General features: G+C 49.4%; 2 pseudogenes across 2 annotated transcripts; both read right to left on the reverse strand.

Annotated features, from left to right (window-relative positions):
- Positions 1-3,721: 3,721 nt before the first annotated feature.
- Positions 3,722-8,310, reverse strand: LOC307053242 (transcription factor-like 5 protein; annotated as a pseudogene). Its single transcript has 4 exons — positions 7,663-8,310; positions 6,373-6,559; positions 5,926-6,088; positions 3,722-3,972 (listed from the first exon to the last, which is right to left on the reverse strand). The product of its transcript is annotated as a transcription factor-like 5 protein (transcript).
- Positions 8,311-20,577: 12,267 nt separating this feature from the next.
- LOC307053246 (transcription factor-like 5 protein) lies at positions 20,578-24,932 on the reverse strand (annotated as a pseudogene). Its single transcript has 4 exons — positions 24,285-24,932; positions 22,995-23,181; positions 22,548-22,710; positions 20,578-20,828 (listed from the first exon to the last, which is right to left on the reverse strand). The product of its transcript is annotated as a transcription factor-like 5 protein (transcript).
- Between the last annotated feature and the right edge of the window lie 1,317 nt (positions 24,933-26,249).

The following is a 26,249-nucleotide window of genomic DNA, read 5'->3' on the forward strand; positions in this document are numbered from 1 at the left end:
AAAATGTGAACAACTGGGGGTTCTGGGTAAAGCTGGGTGGGCACACAAGGAGCTCTTAGCACTCATCTTGCAATTTTCCTGCAAGTTTAAAATTATATAAAAATTTTTAATTACCATAAATAAATACAACGAATCATCTAAATCCAGGGTTCTACAGGCACCTGTCTGGCCCGATCTCTTCAAAATCTCAGTGCCGTAATAGAAACTGTGGGGTAGGAAGGACTGCTATAGCTTAGAGACAGAAAAACGTCACTAATGCAACACAGGAGCACGGCTGGGTGCTGGTTTGGAAAAACACGCAGCCATAAAAGTCACCTTTAGAACATCTGGGGGACATGGGAATACGGACTGGGTAGTAGATGGTATAAGACAATGACTATCGACCTTGTGAGGTGTGAAAACGGCACTGGCGTTACGTGGGCGACGCAGGCGTAAATATTTAGAGGTGACGGGTCATGATATCTGTCATTGTCTTTCAAATTGTGCTGTGCGCGTGCACGTGTGTGTTAAACATGGGAAATGTTGACGGCTCACACTAGGTGAGGGGAGGGCAGGTGTTCAGTGAACTCTGTGCTCATTAGAAAAATAAAACAAAGAGAACCACCTGCTTGCAGACTCGTTTACTCATTCTCAACTTCTCCACCTGACGCCTCCCGGGCACTGAAAACCTAGCCCGTGGGACACAGAACGTGGATTCCGCCCCACCCCATCCTGCTCGTCCACACGTCTTCCCATCTCAGGAAACAGCGCCACCCGCCCACCTGCTCCAGCCAGACGCCCCACCGTGATCCCCACTTCCTCTGCCCAGCAGCCCTACATCCAGCACCGCGGGCCCTGGCCAGTCACAGCAGAGCGGCTGCGGCCTCTGACCAGGGTCTGTGTCTCCACTCCTGCCCACCCCCAACCTCTCCTCCTGGAGTCCAGTCTCCCTGCTGCACAGCAGGGAGAGCCATCTTTGCAGCATGTCAACCAGACCCCACACCGGGATGGAGGTGGTCCATTCACCCTCGACCTCTTAGCCGCTTCCCTCCAGCCCACGGGGTCTCTGTCTTATTCAAGGTGCCCCCAGTGTCTGGGACACAAGCCTGGTTAGAGTCGGAACAGACCTGTGGGATGACATGTGTACTGAAATAATTTAGGAAAACCACGGAAGACTTTTGGGTATCACATCTTTCAAAATGTTCATGCAAGGAAGAGGGGGAAAGTCACTAAGGAAACAGGAAGGACACAAGGGTTTAAGCTACCTACATTCTAATTCCCCCCCAAGTTGCTACTGACGTCACTTCAGCCTGTTTCCTGATGGGTCTTGTAATCCGACCCAGAAACAATCTACAACTTCAATGTAACTAAATTTCACAAAGATTCAGGAAGCCTAAGACACATAAAAATTAATGTCCGGAAGTTTTTAACCTATTTAATCTTTGAGTAGAGATAGTGACAGTTACGTTTTTTTATTGCTGTAAACACCTTCATCATATTTGAATGAATCATAGAAATAATAGTTTACCACTATTACGTACACACAGCCAACCAGTAAATCATTGTTTTAAATAGAAAAGCTTTATTTTTTTACAATAAACCAAGTCTATCGCTAAAAAATAATGTTAAAGAGTAACCACACTATAAATAACCAGAAATGATCCAATCAGCACAAACTGCACACAGGGATCGCTTTCAAAGGCAACTAAATATACAAGGAAAATAAGGAACTTGACCAAATTACGAAATACACAAGATGGAAATGCCCATAGGCACAGAAAAGGGAAACGGAGAAGACAAACTCTTAGCACTCACCCCAGGGGCCTCACTCCAGGCGACCTGGGGCGCTCGGCCGGCCGCTGCCCCAGCATCTAGATACGGAAGGCTCTTTTGCAAAAGGTTCCACGTTTACAGTGCCAGCCTCAGCTCGGTTCTCTAACCAGGCCCGTGCTGCCGTCAACGGCAGCGACTACACGACAGCCGGGACCAGCAGCAAAACCCGGACGCTCTTCACTAAGGCCTCATCTACAGCGACCAGCCCCCCTTCAGTGGCCCACTAAGCCCAGTTGCACTCCCTGGAAAGTTTCCTGTTTACTTCTCCTGGGCCAGGAGCAAGGACCAGGTCCAAGTCTCTAGACCAAGGATGGACCCAAACCCCCTGAAACTGGAAGCAAAATTGTGTCTGTGTTTCTTCTGGGCAGGACATTCTTTCACTCACCTGCCCTCCAGGTGCCAAGCAAGTCACAGAAGCTAGGATTCACAGCTTTCATCCTCCAGGGGTCCCGGTTCGTAAAGGACCACAGACTACCAGCCGGTTAATATCCCCAAACCTGGTCTTTTTAGGGATGATTTACATCACAACTGGAGTCTTAGACCATCTTTAACCTTTACGTATTACGTTCAGATAATACGGCCCTTGTTTCTATTTCCCCACCTGTACGCTCAGAACTTTAGAGCAACTTTCTAAGGTAACAACAACAGCAGGAATTCACCAGATGCTCTGTAACTGCAGGCACTGGGCCAGACACTACATTTCAGCTTGTTTACTTCCTGTGTCCCATCTACGCAGTAGGTAATATACCTATTTTATAGACGAGAGACTCAGGTGGAGAGGTAAAGAATGTGTAGGAAGTTGTTAAACTAGGGAATGGCAGAGCAAGAATTTAAACTTTTACCGTCAACACGTAGTACATATAAGGCTTTTTTTCAGACGGTAGGTGCTCAGCAAATGTTTATTAAATAAATATAAACCATGCCCATTATGAGTCACGGTGAGTTCAGTGATGCCCATCACTTGGCGTGTATGTGCGGACACACCCTTAGGAAAGGGATCTAGATGCCTAGCTTTAATATATCCCTTTAAAGAAATAAATTTCCACCCCTCCACACTGTAGGTTCAGAGATGAATATTTGTCTTGCTCAATGCTCTATTTCCTGAGCCTAAAACAGAAACTGGTACAAAGTACTCAATAAATGACTAAGTTAATTAACTCTATGTTAGGGAATCATCCCGTACCCAGCTCTAACAGAAAAAGTAACCACATTTTGCTTCTACACAGAACAGCACAAATAAAACCCACAGATAAAACAACTTACATAAGCTGTAACTTCCTCCTTCTTCAACATCCTTAAAAGAACCAAGCAAAACTGAGTAACCCCGTGTGCAGGCGGACTCCCTCCCAGGAAGGCGGCCCCGGCCAGCACCTGGGAACTTAGATTTCGGGGGGGTTCCCACCACCATTGGTCACTGGCTTATGCTAAACACCAGCTTTCCTTCTGGGCATCTGGGATTTGGCCGCGTGCCACCTAGGGAATACCCCCCACAACCAGCCCCCAGTAGGATCCATGGCCCCGAGTCTCTAAGGAGCTTTGCTGTCCGGGAACATGTCACCAGTGCTGGGGGGTGACAGGCATCCTGAGTGGCTCCACTGAGAGGTGTTCTGGGGAGCTGGCGCCTGGGGCCCCTAGACCTCTCCCCATGCGCCTCTGCTGACTTTGCTGGGTTCTTTGCCCAAAATAAACCAAAGCCATGAGTCCTCCTAATGAATCATCAAACCTGGGGGTGGTCTTGGCTACCCCCATCCACCTAGCAAAGCAAGGTGACCATTGACTCTTGCCAGCTTTCCCTCCCTTGAACACAGAAGTGCCTACACCATTGTTTTCTACAAAAAGGTGCCTGTTACCAGCACTCACTCTCACCAGCTTGGCGTCTAGGACAACTGTATACCACCGACAGCACGCATTACCTTCTATCTCTTTCCATGCGGTTGTGCCTCTCCCTCTGCTGGGACCTGCCCCGTGGGGGCCCGCTCTGCCTCTGCTCCCCGAGGGCGGCCTGGGGCGACTCCACCGACGGCCAAGCACCCTGCGCTGCTGTGGAGCCTTCACCCACATTCCGGAGCTCTCCAAGGGTTCTTCCTTCTATGTTTGTGTCCAACTGACGGATCCTACTCCGACTCCTCTTATTTATTGCTTGTTTACATAGCGCTTCTTCTTTGCAAAAGAAGGAAAAAGTGGTATTTTAATTTTTTGATTCTTCTAAACTTACCCTCGTGAATGCTGAATATATTTTTTGGTATTTTCGATCCAAGATATAAACATCAATGGGTAAGGAGCACACAGAACCAAACAAGAAGCACTCCAAAATTCCATACAAACATCCGGCACAAGGCTCTAGGTTTCAAACTATACAACTGAACATAAACTAAATTAAAACACCCCAGAGGGCTTTCCTGGTGGCGCAGTGGCTGAGAGTCCGCCTGCTGATGCAGGGGACACGGGTTCATGCCGCGGTCCGGGAAGATCCCACATGCCGCGGAGCGGCTGGGCCCGTGAGCCATGGCCACTGAGCCTGCGCGTCCGGAGCCTGTGTTCCGCAACGGGAGAGGCCACAGCAGTGAGAGGCCCACGTACCGCAAAAAAAAAAAAACCACCCCAGGTATTATGTAATCAATACAGCTTATACAGCAATACAATCAAAAGTCCCCCTTTTAAATCAAGAGCCATTTTAACTGTCATCTATGAATAAAAAAACCAAGAAGTTGTTTGATTTTTCTGATATTCAGAAGGGGAAAAAAAAAACAAACCTAGAAATAGTTTCTCCAAAAGATTTTCTTGATATGCAATTATTCTAAGATGACAACTGATATTCTAACTGCAATGCTCAGAAGAGGACAGAACCTAAGTGGTTTAGGATTAAACACGCCCTCACCTTAAAAGTGAGATTCCCCCCACAAAAGGAGTCATCACGTCATAGCTTTGACCTGTGCTACAGAAATATGTCAAATTTCTATCACAGTACAGCAGGCGTCTAAGAAGTACCTGTGGTGATGGGAATTCCCGAGGTACCGTACAAAGCCAAACCCTCTACGGTGAAAGAATCACTTAACACACATTTCAGAATGGTGATAACTTTGCAAAAGACATAGAGAGGAATTCACAAGTATTGGTAATATTTTGGTTCTTCAGCTGAGTAGTCAGTACAGGGACTATTTTAATTTTAACCTTTATACCTTACAAATGCTAACATATACTTTCACGAGCAATGTCATAAGAACAATGGAAAATTAATCACTGGCGTGGGAGAAAGAAGGAGAGCTCCATCCCTACCCTGTCTTTATCAGCTCTTGAAAAGCTGAGTGTGAGGTGTGTTATTGTTGGATAACTCGAAAAAGAATGTTTTCCAGGAAAAACGGATTGAGGGTTAACATCAGGGGTAAGCAAAGTTTGCCTTCAGAAGTTTCTTTCTTTCTAAGACTTTCTGTATCACCTTATGGCCTCTTGCTCCCAACTCAATCCTTTGCCCATCTGCAGATGGTCCCCTAAAGCTCTGAGCGGATTTCAGACTCCTGCCTCACTCATGAAGTATGAAATAAGAGAAAAAAAAAAAAAACCCTAAATTTGCTGTAACGAAAATGTACCTAAGTCTATCATGTTTCTGTTTAAGGAGGTTACTGTTACGAAAAAGCAGCCCCTAGGGCCTCCCTGGTGGCGCAGTGGTTGAGAGTCCGCCTGCCAATGCAGGGGATACGGGTTCGTGCCCCGGTCTGGGAGGATCCCATATGCCGCGGAGCGGCTGGGCCCATGAGCCATGGCCGCTGAGCCTGCGCATCCGGAGCCTGTGCTCCGCAACGGGAGAGGCCACAACAGTGAGAGGCCCACGTACCGCAAAAAAAAAAAAAAAAAAAAAAAGAAAAAGCAGCCCCTAAACTCAACGTTTCCAGGCCAAGTATAAACGTGATGTTCAAAATTCGCAAGGATGTTCCAAGTGAGGTGACTGGGCAGAGGGACAGAAGGATTCCTAAGATGCAAGCAGGCTTCCGAGATCCTTTCATTTCTTTATAAACCACCTCTCTCCCCGCCCCCACCCGTGGCCAAAAAAAAAGGGGGGGCAGAGACATCAGGCAGGAGGAGAAAGCACCTGCCAGCTTCTGTTTTATCGCTTACCTCCTAATTTAATCCGAACCTGCTCAGGCAAAGCTTTGTTTCTACTACCCAAAGTCTGTTTAGTGGATTCAATTTACTTCTGATAACAGAAAGAAAACGCTCTCGGCAATCCAATATCCTGATGCTTGGTAGCTTCAAGTACAGAACGTGAGTTACTACAACTCTGGAAAACAATGAAGCAACAGGGACGTTATCAACAGGTGACAATCTCCTCTCTACGCACAAATAAAATGCATTTTAATAGAAGTAATGTCAAAGTTATTCACATGAACTTGAAGAACTTTAGGTGCACTAAGGATTTTTAAATATCCCCGAACCACATAAATACTCTCGATTTTAACAAGTTATCGAGCTCAATGAAAGACAAAAACATCCTTGGGACCTAACTAAAATACAATTTATCCACTTAACACAAAAGAGCAAAGCTTCGCAAATCATTTTCCCTACCTGTGTTTGTGAAAGATTAGAATTTCCACTAGTAGGGCAAGTATTTGCAGTTAACAGAGGGTATGTAAATTGAAGAGCAGTAGTTGCAGCAGCTGTTTTATTTTTCACTCATGTTCTACATTTGTTTTGTTGCTGATGAAGTGGAACACTCATTAATCCGGATGGATGGCGAATAAGAGTTACCAAACTGCCAAGACAAAAGAAACCCAGAAACACATGAAGAGTATGTGGCAGGTAAGTTTCCTGAAACACCACAATCACGATCACACTCTAATGGCTAACATTTGATTTTCTGGATAGGAACTCGAATCTATTACCATGAATGCCCCCCATCATGGAAATCTCTACAAAACAATTATCAGCTAGTGTTGGAGGGGACAAGTTCAAACTTTCTTCCTCACATTGGAAGGTGTGGCTGTGTGTCATCTTTTAGTTACACCTCCCTTCCCATTACACTTCTGACACCAATCTCTGTGTTTTTTTGGCCATCCTCCAAAATCTGACGACTATGGGCAAAATGGGGAAAACTACAGGGTGGGGACAGACGGAAAGCTGAGGAGACACCCTAGCAGACAGGCTACTCCTCTCCGATAGTTGTTGCTGCGAGATCACTTATGGGCTGGCAGTCTGGCTGAAGGATGAAGCTGCATTTTACACTCAAAGCCTCACAACATGACGCCTGTCCTCCCAGGGGATGCATCTGTGCAAGATCAGGTCAGCCTCAACCTGAGTCAACAGAGGGGGAAGCAGAGGTCTCTCCTGACATTTAGGTGGGTGATTTGGGGACAAAACCTTTGTTCCTCAGGAACATGTGTGCACTTACCTCAACTCATCTCTCTTCCACATGCAGACGCAGCGCGCACACCGCAAAGGTAATGCTGCAGGCTGTGTACTTAATATCTGCTTGCTGTGCCTGCACAGAGCACACAAACTTTCAGCTCAGCCTCCACACCCACTGAGGTCTGCTCCCTGTTAAGATGCAAGCTGCAGTGAGGCCCCTGTCCTCTGCAGAAAACCCGGGTCTACATCCAGACCGAGGCTGGTGCTTCTCTGCACAGGACCCTGGTCTACACCCGGACCCAGGTTAGTACCTCCCTGCAGAGGCCCCTGGTTCCACCCGGATACAGGCCGGTGGCCTCTGCTGAGGACCCTGGTCTACACCCAGACCCACGATGCTGCTTCTCTGCAAGGACCCTGGTCTATACCCGCACACAGCCTGCTGCTTCTCTGCACAGGACCCTGGTCTACACCCTGATCCAGCCGGGCCCGCTCCCTGGGGGATGCACCCACTTGTTGAGCGCCATGCCAGGCTCGGAGGGATCCGCACCACGCGGGGCTGGCGGGGGCTCGGCTGCTATGCTGTTGAAGCCGTCCTCCAGGCGGACGCGCACCGCCCACTTGGCCCGCACCTCGGTCGCGCCCTCCACGTTCTCCTTGCCGGCGCCATCGGGCGCCTTGGGCCGGGGTGCGCCGGCGCCCGGCCCGTCGGCGCCCGCCGTCTTCTCGGCGGCGCGGGGCGCGCCCGCCTCGCTCAGCAGCATCATGCGCAGCTCCTGGAAGTCGATGTGGCCCAGGCACTGGTTGGCGCCCGCGAAGCCACCATCGGCCAGCGCAGGCGGCACAGCACCGGGTACACGGGCGGCGCGACCCCGCCGCCGCGCCCACGGCCGCAGCGAAGGCCCCCGCCGCTGCGCCCGACGCCGCCGCCGCCAGGAAGCAAGAGTTGACGCGCGTCTCGAGCTCGCCGTCGGACGCCGCCGCCTCCATGTGCGAGTAGACGATGTGCTGCAGCTGCATGTACTCGATCTCCGTCATCTCCACAAGGCTCAGCTCGCTGGTCCTGAAACTCAGCCCCGCCTCGCCGAGCGCCGCGTCCGCGCCCTCGGGGCCCGCCGGCCCGCCCGCCTGCGGCGGCTCCTGCTGCCCGGGGCCCGACATGCCTGCGCCAAAGGCCTGTGGCGCGCGGGCGGGCCGGCTGGGCCAGGCCGGACGGTCAAGTACGCACAAACCGACGGCCGCGGCGGGACTGCGCCGCCCGCCCGCAATGGCGGACCCTCCCCGGCCCCACCCCGCCCCGCCCCGCCCCGCCCGGAGGCCCCACCCCGAAGGCGGGCCACACCCACCGCCCGCCCCGCCCCCGCCGCCGCGCCCCGTCCCGAGCTGCGCGCCCATGTTGGGGGCGCGGGGTTCTGGTGGCGGGGGCGCGGCGCGCGGGTCCAGGCCGTCCAAGTCCAGTGCCTGAGGGCCCAGACCACCCGGCTCGAGTGTCCGCAGGGCCGGGCCGCCCGGATCCCAATGTCCAAGGGGCCAAACGCCCGAGTCCAGTGTCCGAGGGTCAGACACACCTGGGTCGAGTGTCCGCGGGGCCGCCCGGGGCCTGGCCGGGTATCAGGGCGCATGCAAGAGACACCTCTCTAGGTAACGCTTCACCACCAGTCCACGTATCCACGGGGTGCCCTGCGGTCCCCCCCTTCTCGGGACACGAGGCCTGCAGTAAGCCCGAACAGTAGACAGGTGAGACAGCGGCCCCAAATACAGGTGTGACAAGGCAGGCTGTACGTAGGTGAAAACTCAGGCAGGTAAATCAATACACGTGGTGCACGGTTCCTCCTACAACCGGCAGGGCTCGTGTAATCAATGCACTGGACAAACACTGGCCACTGATGAGCTGGAATGCACGTGCCATGTGGGTTCATGCTTTTAAAGTGCGCTCTTCAGTGGTAGTGTGTTCACATGCCATCACCACAACCAGTTTTCGAACATTTTCATCACCCCAAAGAATCCCATACCCATTAGCACTCCCTAAACACTAACCTTCTTTTTGTCCCTATGGGTTTGCCAACCCTGGGTACGTCCTATAAATGGTATCATAGAATACGTGGTCTTTAGAAGAATTCGTTTTGCAGGCTCAAAATGATGACTGTACCCACCTCTCACCCTTACCCCCATCTCAACCAGTGGCTGTTTTCTGTATGGGAACCACGTGCTTTAAAGAAAGGCCTGTGATTTAGGCACAGTTTTCTTCCATCAGGCTCTGAATCGCTCATTCTGTCAGAGCTCAGACATCTATGGAGTGCTATTCATTTCTTCTGCAGTCTCTTTTCTTTGAACAATATAAGATCATCCTGCACTTCCCTGGAGGACCAGTGGTTAAGACTCCGTGCTTCCACTGCAGGGGGTGCAGGTTCAATCCTTGGTAGGGGAACGAAGATCTCACATGCCACGTGGCACAACCAAAAAACTTTCAAAAAAAAAAGGAAAAACACAAAATATATATAAATTTGCTTTTCTTTTTGTCGACTTAATATGTCCCCAGTAGGATAATGATGGACCACTTACTCAAGAAAAGGTATCAAGTGTGGGGGGGAAAAAAAGAGCACTTTTTCTCACACCTAACATAAAAATTAGTTTCAGATCATCGAAATACCTACATTTAAAAAGAAAATTATACAACTACTAAATATATAGGATGATATCGATAAAATCTTTGAGAAGATTCTAAGCGTGACATCAACACAGACCGTAATGTGCACAGGCTCGCCCTGGGGATCTTGTTTAAAAGCAGATTCTAATTCAGCAGGCCTAGGTGGGACCCGGAATGCCACCTTTCGAAGGAGGCCCCAGCTGACGTGTGTGCAGCTGATCAGTTGACCCCACTTTGAGCAGCAAAATCACGCAGTATGGTGAAATTTACAATGTTTAAAAAAAAATAAAATCAAGATTATATGCGACTTGGTTTTTCGCTTATTGGAAATAAAGACCTTTGGCACCTACATTGTCTTCTGTGCTTCTTGATTTGGGCGGATTCCTTGCAGATAACAGTTTTTGAGCCCTCTTTTATTTAGACATGAAACGTGAGAATGATCTGGCTTTAGTGGGACTTATTTCATAAATAAAATGTGAAGAAAATATAAAACATGTTTTTTTCAAACTCTAAACGTGGCTCCAAGTGGTTCTGGTGTAGCCCTCCAGGGGTAGCCCTCCTTAGCTGAGGACCCTGGCTGTAGGGTCAGGCAGAGCCCGGCAGGGCAGGTCAGGGCGGGAAAAAGGCCCCACCTGGGCTCCCCTGAGCTAAGAACTAAACATGCAAAAAAATCAATAAATGAATAAGTAAACAGCATCATGGACCGATGGGAAGGGCTGGCTTTCGAGAACAGGAGGAGCTGCTCTGTGGACAGGCCATCGTGCAGGGGGAGACCCCCAGTGGGTGGCAAAGGCAGTTTAGTGGCTCCGGACTAACGGCCAGAGACCCAAGCACAGCATCCATGTGAGCCTCAAGGAATGTGGGCAAGCGTCGGACATGACACCGCTGTACAAATATATGGATTCGGTGGAACCAGCAGGGCTGGATAGCCAAACCAGATAGAGAATAGAGACATTACAGGAAATTAAAACTACAGGCAATATTGGACATGAACAGATAGGCAGACATTCTGAACAAAAGCTTAGCAAATTGAATCCAACAAGATTTCTTAAAAGGAATAACTCATCGTAACCAAGTGGTGTTTATTCCAGGGATGCAAGTTTTGTTTACATTTGAAAATCAACCAATGTAAATTACTATATTCATAGAGCAAAGTGAAAAACCATATGATTACCTCAAAAATGCAAAAAAAAAAAAGTGGCTGGCAAATCTAACATCCATTCCCAATAAAAATTCGGCAAACCAAGCATGGAGGGCAAGTTCCTCAACCTGATAAAGGGCGTACATGAAATTACCACACTTCACATCATACTTAAATGGCAAAAGACGGAATGTTTTCCCTCTCGATGAGGAAAGAGGAAAGATACCCACTGTCGCCACTTCTATTCAGCATTGTGCTGGAGGGTCTACTCGGCGTGACAGGGCAAGAGAAAGAAGAGCATGCAGGTGGGAAGACCAGAAGTGGAACTGTCTACTTTCTCCCTAGGCAGCACGATGACCTAGGGAGAAACTCCTACAGAACCTACAGAAAAGCCAGTGAGTTCAGCGAGGTCGGAGAACATAACAACATCCTAATACCAGTCATGTTCCTATACAATAGCGGTGGACATGCAGACCCTGCAATTAAAGTACAGTAGCACCTACCATCACTCAAGTGCACACCGAGGTGTGAGATTAACAGAATACGTATAGGACATGCATGTTGAATAGCATACGGGGTGCTTTCACTGCCCTAAATATCCCCTGTGCTCTGCCTACCCATCCCTCTGCCCCTTTGCCCCCTGGCAGCTACCGATCCTCTTACTGTCTCCATAGCTCTGCGTTTTCCAGAGTGTCATAGAGGTGGCATCATGAGGTCTTTTCTGATTGGCTTCTTTCACTTAGTTAAATGCATTTCAGGTTCCTCTGTGTCTTTTTGTGGTTTGATAGCTGATTTCACTTAGTGCTGAATCATATTCCATTGTCTGTGTGGGACACCGTTTATTTATCCGTCACCTGCTGAAGGACATCTTGGTTGCTTCCAAGTTTTGGCAACTATGAATACAGCTGCTGTAAACATCCGTGTGCAGGCTTTTGTGTGGACATGGGTTTTAGCTCCTTTGGGTAGGTACCAGGGAGTGTGCTCCTGGAGCGTATGGTAAGCGGATGTTTAGTTTTGTAAGAAATAATCAAACCATCTTCCAAAGAGGCTGCACCATTCTGAATTCCCACTGGCGTGAACGAGAGCTCCTGTCATTCCACATCCCCAGCCCCATCTGGTGTTGTCAGTGTTGCATGCTTTGGGCAGTCTACGAGGTGTGCTTGACGGCCTTTTGAAGACTCAGTTACTGTGCCGGCCTGGTGGCAACCCAGTGCGGGCCAGGGCGGGGGTGATGTCTCCCGGGACACGATCTGGGCTCCGCAACCAGTGGTGCTCTTGCTCCAGGATTGCTGGATCTGGAATCAAGGGGTGCGAATGGGGTGGCCCCTCTCCCTATTACCTCTCCTGATGCCCCGCAGAATCTGTGCTTCCTGTCCTGTGACTCTCGGTTCTAGAGGGCTCAGTCCCGAGGGGAAGAGAGCTTCCTCGCGGGGACGCAGTGAGGCTTCCTGGGGCCGTCGCTGGAGGCTGTGGCCTGGCCACTTGGGACTCTTCAGGCCCAAAGCAGGGGTGGCAGGGCCCGACTGTCCAGGGTGAGGAGCCGGAGAACCCAGGTCCTCTTCGTCCTCCAGGCCGGTGGACAGACACAGCGATGCCCTCGGGCCCGACGGCTGAGGCTCAGACCCGGCAGAAGCAAAGGTTTGGGTCACCCACCAGGCCACGAACTCCCAGCAGCTGCTCGGGGGCCCAGGGAGCGTGGACGGGTTCATGGAGGAGGGTCGTTGTCGGTACCAGCGCCGCGGCTGCCACCAGGAGTGACGGCTCTGACAGCCGCGCCTCATCCTGCTTCTGATGGAAACGTGTCTGCGCGTCTATCCACCGCACGCTTTTGTTTTCTCCTCCTTGCTCGTCCCTGGTCGCGTTGGATGCGACGGGAATGGCCGGCCTTATTGCCATGGTCTGCAGGACCGGGAAGCCCGCCCAGAAGTGACGGGAGTTCCGGTCCCCTCTCCTGGGGGCGGGGACAGTGGCGAGGAGGGCGTCGTGTTGGGTGGGAGGTGAGTTTGTGCCTGTCTTCCTTTGGGAATTTGGCTCAAAGGGCGGCTGTAAGCAAGGCATGCAGGCACGCGGGGGGCCGAGATGATGGGTCCACTCACCCAAATTTGGGTCCACTCACCCACGCACAGTAAGGCCAATCTACTGACACTGGCTTGCAGTGAAAGAAAGTGCAGCTTTTATTGCGGGTGCCAAACAAGAACTTCAGGTCTTTTGAGCAATAGCTGCCCACACTGCTTCTTTGGCACCTGCAAGAGACGCTGAACTTTTTTTCACCGCAACTGGTGGCAGCAAATTGGCTTTACTGTGCGCAGGCAAGTGGACCTACATCTGGTTCAGTACCATTCAGCCTCATCAATAAACAAACAGCAAGGAAAATAGGCAAGGGGAGCCGTAACAGATTAAAAGGTATTGAAGAGCCGTGAACCAAATGCAGTGTTTGGATACTGACTTAAGTAAGTCAACAGTAAAAAGACACTTGTGAGCCAATCACAGAAATCTGGACACGGATGGAGATTAAGGAAGATGATGATGACGTGATTGTGCTTTTAAACAGCCCTTTTCTTTTTAGAGATACGTTTGTGAAGGAAAATGATATGACATCTGGAAATGCTTTAAAATAACTCAGTGACGGTGGGAGGATGGCGATGTATAGGTGACACAAAGTTATGCCTGAAGCTGAGTTATTGCACACGGGAGTTCATTATTTTAGTCTCTCCGTTTCTGTGCATGTATACATTTCTGTAAGTTTTTGTTTTTAAGCACAGCATTCCTACACAATTAAGTCTAAGTTTATATGTTTTTATTGTGGTAAAATATATATAACATAAAATTTGCCATTTTTTACCATTTGGAAGTGTACAATTCAGTGGCTTAAGTACATTCACAATGTGGTGTAAACATCACCGTTATCTATTTGCAGCACTTTCTCATCTCCCCAAACTGAAACTCTGTCCCTGTGAAACATGTTCCCTCCATCCATCCGCCTCCACCAGTCTCTGGCCCCCCTCATTCCACTTTTTGACGTTATGAATCTGATGACTCTAGGTACTTCATGTAAGTGGAATCATACAGTATTTGTCTTTTTGTGTCTGCCTCTTCCCGGTCAGCATCCTGTCTTGGAGGTCCATCTATATTGTGAGGCATGTGTCAGAACTTCATTCCTTTTCATGGCTGAATAGTAATCCATTGGCTGTACAGACATTCTGCTTATCCATTCGTCTGTTCATTGGATTGTTTCCACCACTTGGATTGTTTCCACCTTTTGGCGACTATGAATAAACCGGCTATGAACACTGGTATACAAATACCTGTTTCAGTCCCTGCTTTCTATTCTTCTGGGTAATTCCTATTCTTTTGGATCATATGGTAACTCTGTATTTCACTTTTTGAGGAACCACCAGCTGCACCATTTTACATTCCCACCAGCAATCCCGAGGGCTGCAATTTCTCCACATCCTCACCAACACTTGCTATTTTCTTTTATAAGAGCCACAGCCAATGGGTGTGAACTGCTATCTCACATCCATTAAAGTGCTTTTGATTTGCATTTCCCTGATCATTAGTGATGTTGAGCATCTTTTCATGTGCTTATTGGCCATTTGCTTATCTTCTGTGGAGAAATGTCTATTCAAGTCCTTTGCCCATTTTTGAATTGTGCTGTCTCTTTGTTGCTGGACTACAATAGGTTGATATTTACTTTGTGTCCAGGAAGGGAAGTATAAGCGCTCTCTCTGCTGCCACTGCGCTGACTTCTGAGTCATCTGGAACGGCTGGAGCACTCCACCTGTCCACACGCTAAGTGGCATCCCAACCAAGGCCATCTGCCATTTGCAACAACTGTCTATGCTCAGAAGCTATATCTGCACATAAATACATTCTAATTTCCTTCCCAAAATTTAAAAGATTTTCAACGGGTCTTAATGCAATGTAAGATGAACCATGGTTTGATATATTGGTTTCTATATTCTGACACCCAAAGCCCAACTATAAAATATTTGCCTATATTTCAGAAGGTAGAATTTACCTTTGAGAATACCTAAATAGAAGTCAGAAGGAAGACAAGAATCATCTCTCACATGTAAGAAAGTACTTCAAGAGATTTTCTAAACAATCGTCATAAAATGAGGTGGATAGCCCTGGGCACCCGTCTTTATTTTGAATACTTCTGCCAGCAGTGGGGTTAAGGGGTAGCTCAATCTAGACTCTCACGAGGTCCCTGGGACTCAGTTCATGGGAACTTGGGGTGACCGTGAAAGAGGGAGACAAGTGGACACCTCCCACCCTTGACTGCCTCAAAGGGAAGCTAGTAATTGTTACTCTGCTCTCTCAAGTAGCGTCTATTTCAATGAAACTTAAGTGAAATAGCTGAGTTTGAAGGGATTTTTACAACTCATCAGACACCCTGAGATGACCTCTGGTCAAAGTTGGATATTCACATTAAATTTGTAAATAGGAGAAGGTCAATAATAAAAACTACTTTTAGTAGGAAAAAGAAAGACTGTTCCAATTACATGTCAAGAAATTATACCAGGAAGTCAGGAAGAGGAAGAAAACTGGTGTCATCTGTACAGAGAGACGAGAGACTTAAAGGAAAAGGGTTAATGAAACCAAGAGGGGTGACAAACTTCGGGGCCCAGGTGGGAGGGTGTGCCCCCGACACTCAGCCATGCCGAGAGCCCTACAGAGATGGGACAAGGCCAGTCACGGCGGGAGATGCCGCGGGGGCTTCTCAGAACCACAGGTCTGACAGACAAGAGAGGACAGGAAAGGCCTGAACCACAATTCGTAACCTCAACCTAATAAACATACAGAATTCGCCAAACAGAGAATGCACATCCTTTCCAAATAAACACAGGATCTAAAAAAATTGACCACATAAGAGGTCACAATGGAAGTCTCAACAAGCTTTTAAAAACTACCATCTTCACTGATCAGAATGTGATAAATAAATGGGAGAAATAGATAAAATGCTGTTCTTACAAAGAACAGTCTTATCTGCAAAACAGAAACAGACTCACAGACATAGAGAACAGACTGGTGGTTGTCAAGGGGGTGGGGGTGGGGGATTGATGGAGTGGGAGCTTGGGGTTAGCAGATGCAAACTATTACATATAGGATGGATAAACAAGGTCCTAACCCTATATAGGGTTACAGTTCCCTGTATAGCACAGGGAACTATATTCAGTATCCTGTGATAAACCATAATGGAAAAGAATATGAAAAAGAATGTATGTGTATATATATATATATATATATATATACGTGTGTTTGTATATATATATACGTGTATATACATATATATACACCTGAGTCACTTGGCTCTACAGCAGAAATTAACACAACATTGTGAATCAACTATACGTCAATAAAATAAATTTAAAATAAAAAGGACAGAATTCCTACTGCACAGGAAAGGGAGAAGTAATAGTACAGCTGCACCTGATAACTGGGGATGGTGCGCAAGGACAAGTGGGTGCGGGGCGGCTCCCAGCCCGTCTTCAGGTGGAGGAGGGAAGACAAAGCAGGGGGACAGCGCCACCGTCTTGCCCAATGACTGTGACGGTGACACGACAGAGGAGAGGGGAGCACAGAGTGAGAGACTGCCCCACAGCCCCAGAGCCTGGCTAGGGTTCAAGGTCATGACCCCAAAATGTCACCTCACAACCACTGTGTCACCAGTGATCCTGGATTGGGGCTGGACGGGGGAAAATGGTGTAGAGGGTGTTATTGGGATAAGAGGCAAAATTTGAATTAGATAAGAGTATTACAGCAATGTTAAGTGTCCTGATTTGGGCCATTGTATTCTGGTTATGTAAGATAATGTAATAGTCTTTAAAATCACAGACTGAAGTGTTTGGGTATCAAGGGGCATGGTGCCCACAGTTTACCATCAAATGGTTGAGACTGCGAGAGACAGAACAAATGGGGCAAAATGTGAACAACTGGGTAAAGCTGGATGGGCACACAAGGAACTCTTAGCACTCACCTTGCAATTTTCCTGCAAGTTTAAAATTATATAAAAATTTTTAATTACCATAAATAAATACAACGAATCATCTAAATCCAGGGTTCTACAGGCACCTGTCTGGCCCGATCTCTTCAAAATCTCAGTGCCGTAATAGAAACTGTGGGGTAGGAAGGACTGCTATAGCTTAGAGACAGAAAAACGTCACTGAAGGCAACACAGGAGCATGGCTGGGTGCTGGTTTGGAAAAACACGCAGCCATAAAAGTCACCTTTAGAACATCTGGGGGACATGGGAATACGGACTAGGTAGTAGATGGTATAAGACAATGACTATCGACCTTGTGAGGTGTGAAAACGGCACTGGCGTTACGTGGGCGACGCAGGCGTAAATATTCAGAGGTGACGGGTCATGACATCTGTCATTGTCTTTGAAATTGTGCTGTGCGCGTGCACGTGTGTGTTAAACATGGGAAATGTTGACGGCTCACACTAGGTGAGGGGAGGGCAGGTGTTCAGTGAACTCTGTGCTCATTAGAAAAATAAAACAAAGCGAACCACCTGCTTGCAGACTCGTTTACTCATTCTCAACTTCTCCACCTGACGCCTCCTGGGCACTGAAAACCTAGCCCGTCGGACACAGAACGTGGCTTCCGCCCCACCCCATCCTGCTCGTCCACACGTCTTCCCATCTCAGGAAACGGCGCCACCCGCCCACCTGCTCCAGCCAGACGCCCCACCGTGATCCCCACTTCCTCTGCCCAGCAGCCCTACATCCAGCACCGCGAGCCCTGGCCAGTCACAGCAGAGCGGCTGCGGCCTCTGACCAGGGTCTGTGTCTCCACTCCTGCCCACCCCCAACCTCTCCTCCTGGAGTCCAGTCTCCCTGCTGCACAGCAGGGAGAGCCATCTTTGCAGCATGTCAACCAGACCCCACACCGGGATGGAGGTGGTCCATTCACCCTCGACCTCTCAGCCGCTTCCCTCCAGCCCACGGGGTCTCTGTCTTATTCAAGGTGCCCCCAGTGTCTGGGACACAAGCCTGGTTAGAGTCGGAACAGACCTGTGGGATGACATGTGTACTGAAATAATTTAGGAAAATCACGGAAGACTTTTGGGTATCACATCTTTCAAAATGTTCATGCAAGGAAGAGGGGGAAAGTCACTAAGGAAACAGGAAGGACACAAGGGTTTAAGCTACCTACATTCTAATTCCCCCCCAAGTTGCTACTGACGTCACTTCAGCCTGTTTCCTGATGGGTCTTGTAATCCGACCCAGAAACAATCTACAACTTCAATGTAACTAAATTTCACAAAGATTCAGGAAGCCTAAGACACATAAAAATTAATGTCCGGAAGTTGTTAACCTATTTAATCTGTGAGTAGAGATAGTGACACTTACGTTTTTTTATTGCTGTAAACACCTTCATCATATTTGAATGAATCAGAGAAATAATAGTTTACCACTATTACGTACACACAGCCAACCAGTAAATCATTGTTTTAAATAGAAAAGCTTTATTTTTTTACAATAAACCAAGTCTATCGCTAAAAAATAATGTTAAAGAGTAACCACACTATAAATAACCAGAAATGATCCAATCAGCACAAACTGCACACAGGGATCGCTTTCAAAGGCAACTAAATATACAAGGAAAATAAGGAACTTGACCAAATTACGAAATACACAAGATGGAAATGCCCATAGGCACAGAAAAGGGAAACGGAGAAGACAAACTCTTAGCACTCAGCCCCAGGGGCCTCACTCCAGGCGACCTGGGGCGCTCGGCCGGCCGCTGCCCCAGGATCTCGATACGGAAGGCTCTTTTGCAAAAGGTTCCACGTTTACAGTGCCAGCCTCAGCTCGGTTCTCTAACCAGGCCCGTGCTGCCGTCAACGGCAGCGACTACACGACAGCCGGGACCAGCAGCCAAACCCGGACGCTCTTCACTAAGGCCTCATCTACAGCGGCCAGCCCCCCTTCAGTGGCCCACTAAGCCCAGTTGCGCTCCCTGGAAAGTTTCCTGTTTACTTCTCCTGGGCCAGGAGCAAGGACCAGGTCCAAGTCTCTAGACCAAGGATGGACCCAAACCCCCTGAAACTGGAAGCAAAATTGTGTGTGTGTTTCTTCTGGGCAGGACATTCTTTCACTCACCTGCCCTCCAGGTGCCAAGAAAGTCACAGAAGCTAGGATTCACAGCTTTCATCCTCCAGGGGTCCCGGTTCATAAAGGACCAGAGACCACCAGCCGGTTAATATCCCCAAACCTGCTCTTTTTAGGGATGATTTACATCACAACTGGAGTCTTAGACCATCTTTAACTTTTACGTATCACGTTCAGATAATACGGCCCTTGTTTCTATTTCCCCACCTGTACGCTCAGAACTTTAGAGCAACTTTCTAAGGTAACAACAACAGCAGGAATTCACTAAATGCTCTGTAACTGCAGGCACTGGGCCAGACACTACATTTCAGCTTCTTTACTTCCTGTGTCCCATCTACGCAGTAGGTAATATACCTATTGTATAGACGAGAGACTCAGGTGGAGAGGTAAAGAATGTGTAGGAAGTTGTTAAACTAGGGAATGGCAGAGCAAGAATTTAAACTTTTACCGTCAACACGTAGTACATATGAGGCTTTTTTTCAGACGGTAGGTGCTCAGCAAATGTTTATTAAATAAATATAAACCATGCCCATTATGAGTCACGGTGAGTTCAGTGATGCCCATCACTTGGCGTGTATGTGCGGACACACCCTTAGGAAAGGGATCTAGATGCCTAGCTTTAATATATCCCTTTAAAGAAATAAATTTCCACCCCTCCACACTGTAGGTTCAGAGATGAATATTTGTCTTGCTCAATGCTCTATTTCCTGAGCCTAAAACAGAAACTGGTACAAAGTACTCAATAAATGACTAAGTTAATTAACTCTATGTTAGGGAATCATCCCGTACCCAGCTCTAACAGAAAATGTAACCACCTTTTGCTTCTACACAGAACAGCACAAATAAAATCCACAGCTAAAACAAGTTACATAAGCTGTAACTTCCTCCTTCTTCAATATCCTTAAAAGAACCAAGCAAAACTGAGTAACCCAGTGTGCAGGCGGACTCCCTCCCAGGAAGGCGGCCCCGGCCAGCACCTGGGAACTTAGATTTCGGGGGGGTTCCCACCACCATTGGTCACTGGCTTATGCTAAACACCAGCTTTCCTTCTGGGCGTCTGGGATTTGGCCGCGTGCCACCTAGGGAATACCCCCCACAACCAGCCCCCAGTAGGATCCATGGCCCCGAGTCTCTAAGGAGCTTTGCTGTCCGGGAACATGTCACCAGTGCTGGGGGGTGACAGGCATCCTGAGTGGCTCCACTGAGAGGTGTTCTGGGGAGCTGGCGCCTGGGGCCCCTAGACCTCTCCCCATGCGCCTCTGCTGACTTTGCTGGGTTCTTTGCCCAAAATAAATCAAAGCCATGAGTCCTCCTAATGAATCATCAAACCTGGGGGTGGTCTTGGCTACCCCCATCCACCTAGCAAAGCAAGGTGACCATTGACTCTTGCCAGCTTTCCCTCCCTTGAACACAGAAGTGCCTACACCATTGTTTTCTACAAAAAGGTGCCTGTTACCAGCACTCACTCTCACCAGCTTGGCGTCTAGGACAACTGTATACCACCGACAGCACGCACTACCTTCTATCCCTTTCCATGCGGTTGTGCCTCTCCCTCCGCTGGGACCTGCCCCGTGGCGGCCCGCTCTGCCTCTGCTCCCCGAGGGCGGCCTGGGGCGACTCCACCGACGGCCAAGCACCCTGCGCTGCTGTGGAGCCTTCACCCACATTCCGGAGCTCTCCAAGGGTTCTTCCTTCTATGTTTGTGTCCAACTGACGGATCCTACTCCGACTCCTCTTATTTATTGCTTGTTTACATAGCGCTTCTTCTTTGCAAAAGAAGGAAAAAGTGGTATTTTAATTTTTTGATTCTTCTAAACTTACCCTCGTGAATGCTGAATATATTTTTTGGTATTTTCGATCCAAGATATAAACATCAATGGGTAAGGAGCACACAGAACCAAACAGGAAGCACTCCAAAATTCCATAGAAACATCCGGCACAAGGCTCTAGGTTTCAAACTATACAACTGAACATAAACTAAATTAAAACACCCCAGAGGGCTTTCCTGGTGGCGCAGTGGCTGAGAGTCCGCCTGCTGATGCAGGGGACACGGGTTCATGCCGCGGTCCGGGAAGATCCCACATGCCGCGGAGCGGCTGGGCCCGTGAGCCATGGCCACTGAGCCTGCGCGTCCGGAGCCTGTGTTCCGCAACGGGAGAGGCCACAACAGTGAGAGGCCCACGTACCGCAAAAAAAAAAACACCCCAGGTATTATGTCATCAATACAGCTTATACAGCAATACAATCAAAAGTCCCCCTTTTAAATCAAGAGCCATTTTAACTGTCATCTATGAATAAAAAAACCAAGAAGTTGTTTGATTTTTCTGATATTCAGAAGGGGAAAAAAAAAACAAACCTAGAAATAGTTTCTCCAAAAGATTTTCTTGATATGCAATTATTCTAAGATGACAACTGATATTCTAACTGCAATGCTCAGAAGAGGACAGAACCTAAGTGGTTTAGGATTAAACACGCCCTCACCTTAAAAGTGAGATTCCCCCCACAAAAGGAGTCATCACGTCATAGCTTTGACCTGTGCTACAGAAATATGTCAAATTTCTATCACAGTACAGCAGGCGTCTAAGAAGTACCTGTGGTGATGTGCATTCCCGAGGTACCGTACAAAGCCAAACCCTCTACGATGAAAGAATCACTTAACACACATTTCAGAATGGTGATAACTTTGCAAAAGACATAGAGAGGAATTCACAAGTATTGGTAATATTTTGGTTCTTCAGCTGAGTAGTCAGTACAGGGACTATTTTAATTTTAACCTTTATACCTTACAAATGCTAACACATACTTTCACGAGCAATGTCATAAGAACAATGGAAAATTAATCACTGGCGTGGGAGAAAGAAGGAGAGCTCCATCCCTACCCTGTCTTTATCAGCTCTTGAAACGCTGAGTGTAAGCTGTGTTATTGTTGGATAACTCGAAAAAGAATGTTTTCCAGGAAAAACGGATTGAGGGTTAACATCAGGGGTAAGTAAAGTTTGCCTTCCGAAGTTTCTTTCTTTCTAAGACTTTCTGTATCACCTTATGGCCTCTTGCTCCCAACTCAATGCTTTGCCCATCTGCAGATGGTCCCCTAAAGCTCTGAGCGGATTTCAGACTCCTGCCTCACTCATGAAGTATGAAATAAGAGAAAAAAAAAACCCTAAATTTGCTGTCAGTAACGAAAATGTACCTAAGTCTATCATGTTTCTGTTTAAGGAGGTTACTGTTAAGAAAAAGCAGCCCCTAAACTCAACGTTTCCAGGCCAAGTATAAACGTGATGTTCAAAATTCGCAAGGATGTTCCAAGTGAGGTGACTGGGCAGAGGGACAGAAGGATTCCTAAGATGCAAGCAGGCTTCCGAGATCCTTTCATTTCTTTATAAACCACCTCTCTCCCCTCCCCCACCCGTGGACAAAAAAAAAGGGGGGGCAGAGACATCAGGCAGGAGGAGAAAGCACCTGCCAGCTTCTGTTTTATCGCTTACCTCCTACTTTAATCCGAACCTGCTCAGGCAAAGCTTTGTTTCTACTACCCAAAGTCTGTTTAGTGAATTCAATTTACTTCTGATAACAGAAAGAAAATGCTCTCGGCAATCCAATATCCTGATGCTTGGCAGCTTCAAGTACAGAACGTGAGTTACTACAACTCTGGAAAACAATGAAGCAACAGGAACGTTATCAACAGGTGACAATCTCCTCTCTACGCACAAATAAAATGCACTTTAATAGAAGTAACGTCAAAGTTATTCACATGAACTTGAAGAACTTTAGGTGCACTAAGGATTTTTAAATATCCCCGAACCACATAAATACTCTCGATTTTAACAAGTTATCGAGCTCAATGAAAGACAAAAACATCCTTGGGACCTAACTAAAATACAATTTATCCATTTAACACAAAAGAGCAAAGCTTCGCAAATCATTTTCCCTACCTGTGTTTGTGAAAGATTAGAATTTCCACTAGTAGAGCAACTATTTGCAGTAAACAGAGGGTATGTAAATTGAAGAGCAGTAGTTGCAGCAGCTGTTTTATTTTTCACTCATGTTCTACATTTGTTTTGTTGCTGATGAAGTGGAACATTCATTAATTCGGATGGATGGCGAATAAGAGTTACCAAACTGCCAAGACAAAAGAAACCCAGAAACACATGAAGAGTATGTGGCAGGTAAGTTTCCTGAAACACCACAATCACTATCACACTCTAATGGCTAACATTTGATTTTCTGGATAGGAACTCCAATCTGTTACCATGAATGCCCCCCATCATGGAAATCTCTACAAAACAATTATCAGCTAGTGTCGTAGGGGACAAGTTCAAACTTTCTTCCTCACATTGGAAGGTGTGGCTGTGTGTCATCTTTTAGTTACACCTCCCTTCCCATTACACTTCTGACACCAATCTCTGTGTTTTTTTGGCCATCCTCCAAAATCTGACGACTATGGGCAAAATGGGGAAAACTACAGGGTGGGGACAGACAGAAAGCTGAGGAGACACCCTAGCAGACAGGCTACTCCTCTCCGATAGTTGTTGCTGCGAGATCACTTATGGGCTGGCAGTCTGGCTGAAGGATGAAGCTGCATTTTACACTCAAAGCCTCACAACATGACGTCTGTCCTCCCAGGGGATGCATCTGTGCAAGATCAGGTCAGCCTCAAGCTGAGTCAACAGAGGGGGAAGCAGAGGTCTCTCCTGACATTTAGGTGGGTGATTTGGGGACAAAACCTTTGTTCCTCAGGAACACGTGTGCACTTATCTCAACTCATCTCTCTTCCACATGCAGACGCAGAGCGCACACCGCAAAGGTAATGCTGCAGGCTGTGTACTTAATATCTGCTTGCTGTGCCTGCACAGAGCACACAAACTTTCAGCTCAGCCTCCACACCCACTGAGGTCTGCTCCCTGTTAAGATGCAAGCTGCAGTGAGGCCGCTGGCCTCTGCAGAAAACCCGGGTCTACATCCAGACCGAGGCTGGTGCTTCTCTGCACAGGACCCTGGTCTACACCCGGACCCAGGCTAGTGCCTCCCTGCAGAGGCCTCTGGTTCCACCCGGATACAGGCCGGTGGCCTCTGCTGAGGACCCTGGTCTACACCCAGACCCACGATGGTGCTTCTCTGCAAGGACCCTGGTCTATACCCGCACACAGCCTGCTGCTTCTCTGCACAGGACCCTGGTCTACACCCTGATCCAGCCGGGCCCGCTCCCTGGGGGATGCACCCACTTGTTGAGCGCCATGCCAGGCTCGGGGGGATCCGCACCGCGCGGGGCTGGCGGGGGCTCGGCTGCTATGCTCTTGAAGCCGTCCTCCAGGCGGACGCGCACCGCCCACTTGGCCCGCACCTCGGTCGCGCCCTCCACGTTCTCCTTGACGCCGCCGTCGGGCGCCTTGGGCCGGGGTGCGCCGGCGCCCGGCCCGTCGGCGCCCGGCGTCTTCACGGCGGCGCGGGGCGCGCCCGCCTCGCTCAGCAGCATCACGCGCAGCTCCTGGAAGTCGATGTGGCCCAGGCACTGGTTGGCGCACGCGAAGCCACCATCGGCCAGCGCAGGCGGCACAGCACCGGGTACACGGGCGGCGCGACCCCGCCTCCGCGTCCACGGCCGAAGCGAAGCCCCACGCCGATGCGCCCGACGCCGCCGCCGCCAGGAAGCAAGAGTTGACGCGCGTCTCGAGTTCGCCGTCGGCCGCCGCCGCCTCCATGTGCGAGTAGAGGATGTGCTGCAGCTGCATGTACTCGATCTCCGTCATCTCCACAAGGCTCAGCTCGCTGGTCCTGAAATTCAGCCCCGCCTCGCCCAGCGCCGCGTCCGCGCCCTCGGGGCCCGCCGGCCCGCCCGCCTGCGGCGGCTCCTGCTGCCCGGGGCCCGACATGCCTGCGCCAAAGGCGTGAGGCGCGCGGGCGGGCCTGCTGCGCCAGGCCGGGCGGTCGGGTACACAGAAACCGACGGCCGCGGCGGGCCTGCGCCGCCCGCCCGCAATGGCGGAACCTCCCCGGCCCCACCCCGCCGCGCCCCGCCCCGCCCGGAGGCCCCACCCCGCCCCGCCCGGAGGCCCCACCCCGAAGGCGGGCCACACCCACCGCCCGCCCCGCCCCCGCCGCGGCGCCCCGTCCCGAGCTGCGCGCCCATGTTGGGGACGCGGGGTTCTGGTGGCGGGGACGCGGCGCGCGGGTCCAGGCCGTCCAAGTCCAGTGCCTGAGGGCCCAGACCACCCGGGTCGAGTGTCCGCAGGGCCGGGCCGCCCGGATCCCAATGTCCAAGGGGCCAAACGCCCGAGTCCAGTGTCCGAGGGTCAGACACACCTGGGTCGAGTGTCCGCGGGGCCGCCCGGGGCCTGGCCGGGTATCAGGGCGCATGCAAGAGACACCTCTCTAGGTAACGCTTCACCACCAGTCCACGTATCCACGGGGTGCCCTGCGGTCCCCCCCTTCTCGGGACACGAGGCCTGCAGTAAGCCCGAACAGTAGACAGGTGAGACAGCGGCCCCAAATACAGGTGTGACAAGGCAGGCTGTACGTAGGTGAAAACTCAGGCAGGTAAATCAATACACGTGGTGCACGGTTCCTCCTACAACCGGCAGGGCTCGTGTAATCAATGCACTGGACAAACACTGGCCACTGATGAGCTGGAATGCACGTGCCATGTGGGTTCATGCTTTTAAAGTGCGCTCTTCAGTGGTAGTGTGTTCACATGCCATCACCACAACCAGTTTTCGAACATTTTCATCACCCCAAAGAATCCCATACCCATTAGCACTCCCTAAACACTAACCTTCTTTTTGTCCCTATGGGTTTGCCAACCCTGGGTACGTCCTATAAATGGTATCATAGAATACGTGGTCTTTAGAAGAATTCGTTTTGCAGGCTCAAAATGATGACTGTACCCACCTCTCACCCTTACCCCCATCTCAACCAGTGGCTGTTTTCTGTATGGGAACCACGTGCTTTAAAGAAAGGCCTGTGATTTAGGCACAGTTTTCTTCCATCAGGCTCTGAATCGCTCATTCTGTCAGAGCTCAGACATCTATGGAGTGCTATTCATTTCTTCTGCAGTATCTTTTCTTTGAACAATGTAAGATCATCCTGCACTTCCCTGGAGGACCAGTGGTTAAGACTTCGTGCTTCCACTGCAGGGGGTGCAGGTTCAATCCCTGGTAGGGGAACAAAGATCTCACATGCCACGTGGCACA

Source organism: Hyperoodon ampullatus (genome assembly GCF_949752795.1).
Source record: "Hyperoodon ampullatus genome assembly, chromosome: 5".
NCBI classification, from domain to species: Eukaryota; Metazoa; Chordata; class Mammalia; order Artiodactyla; family Ziphiidae; genus Hyperoodon; species Hyperoodon ampullatus.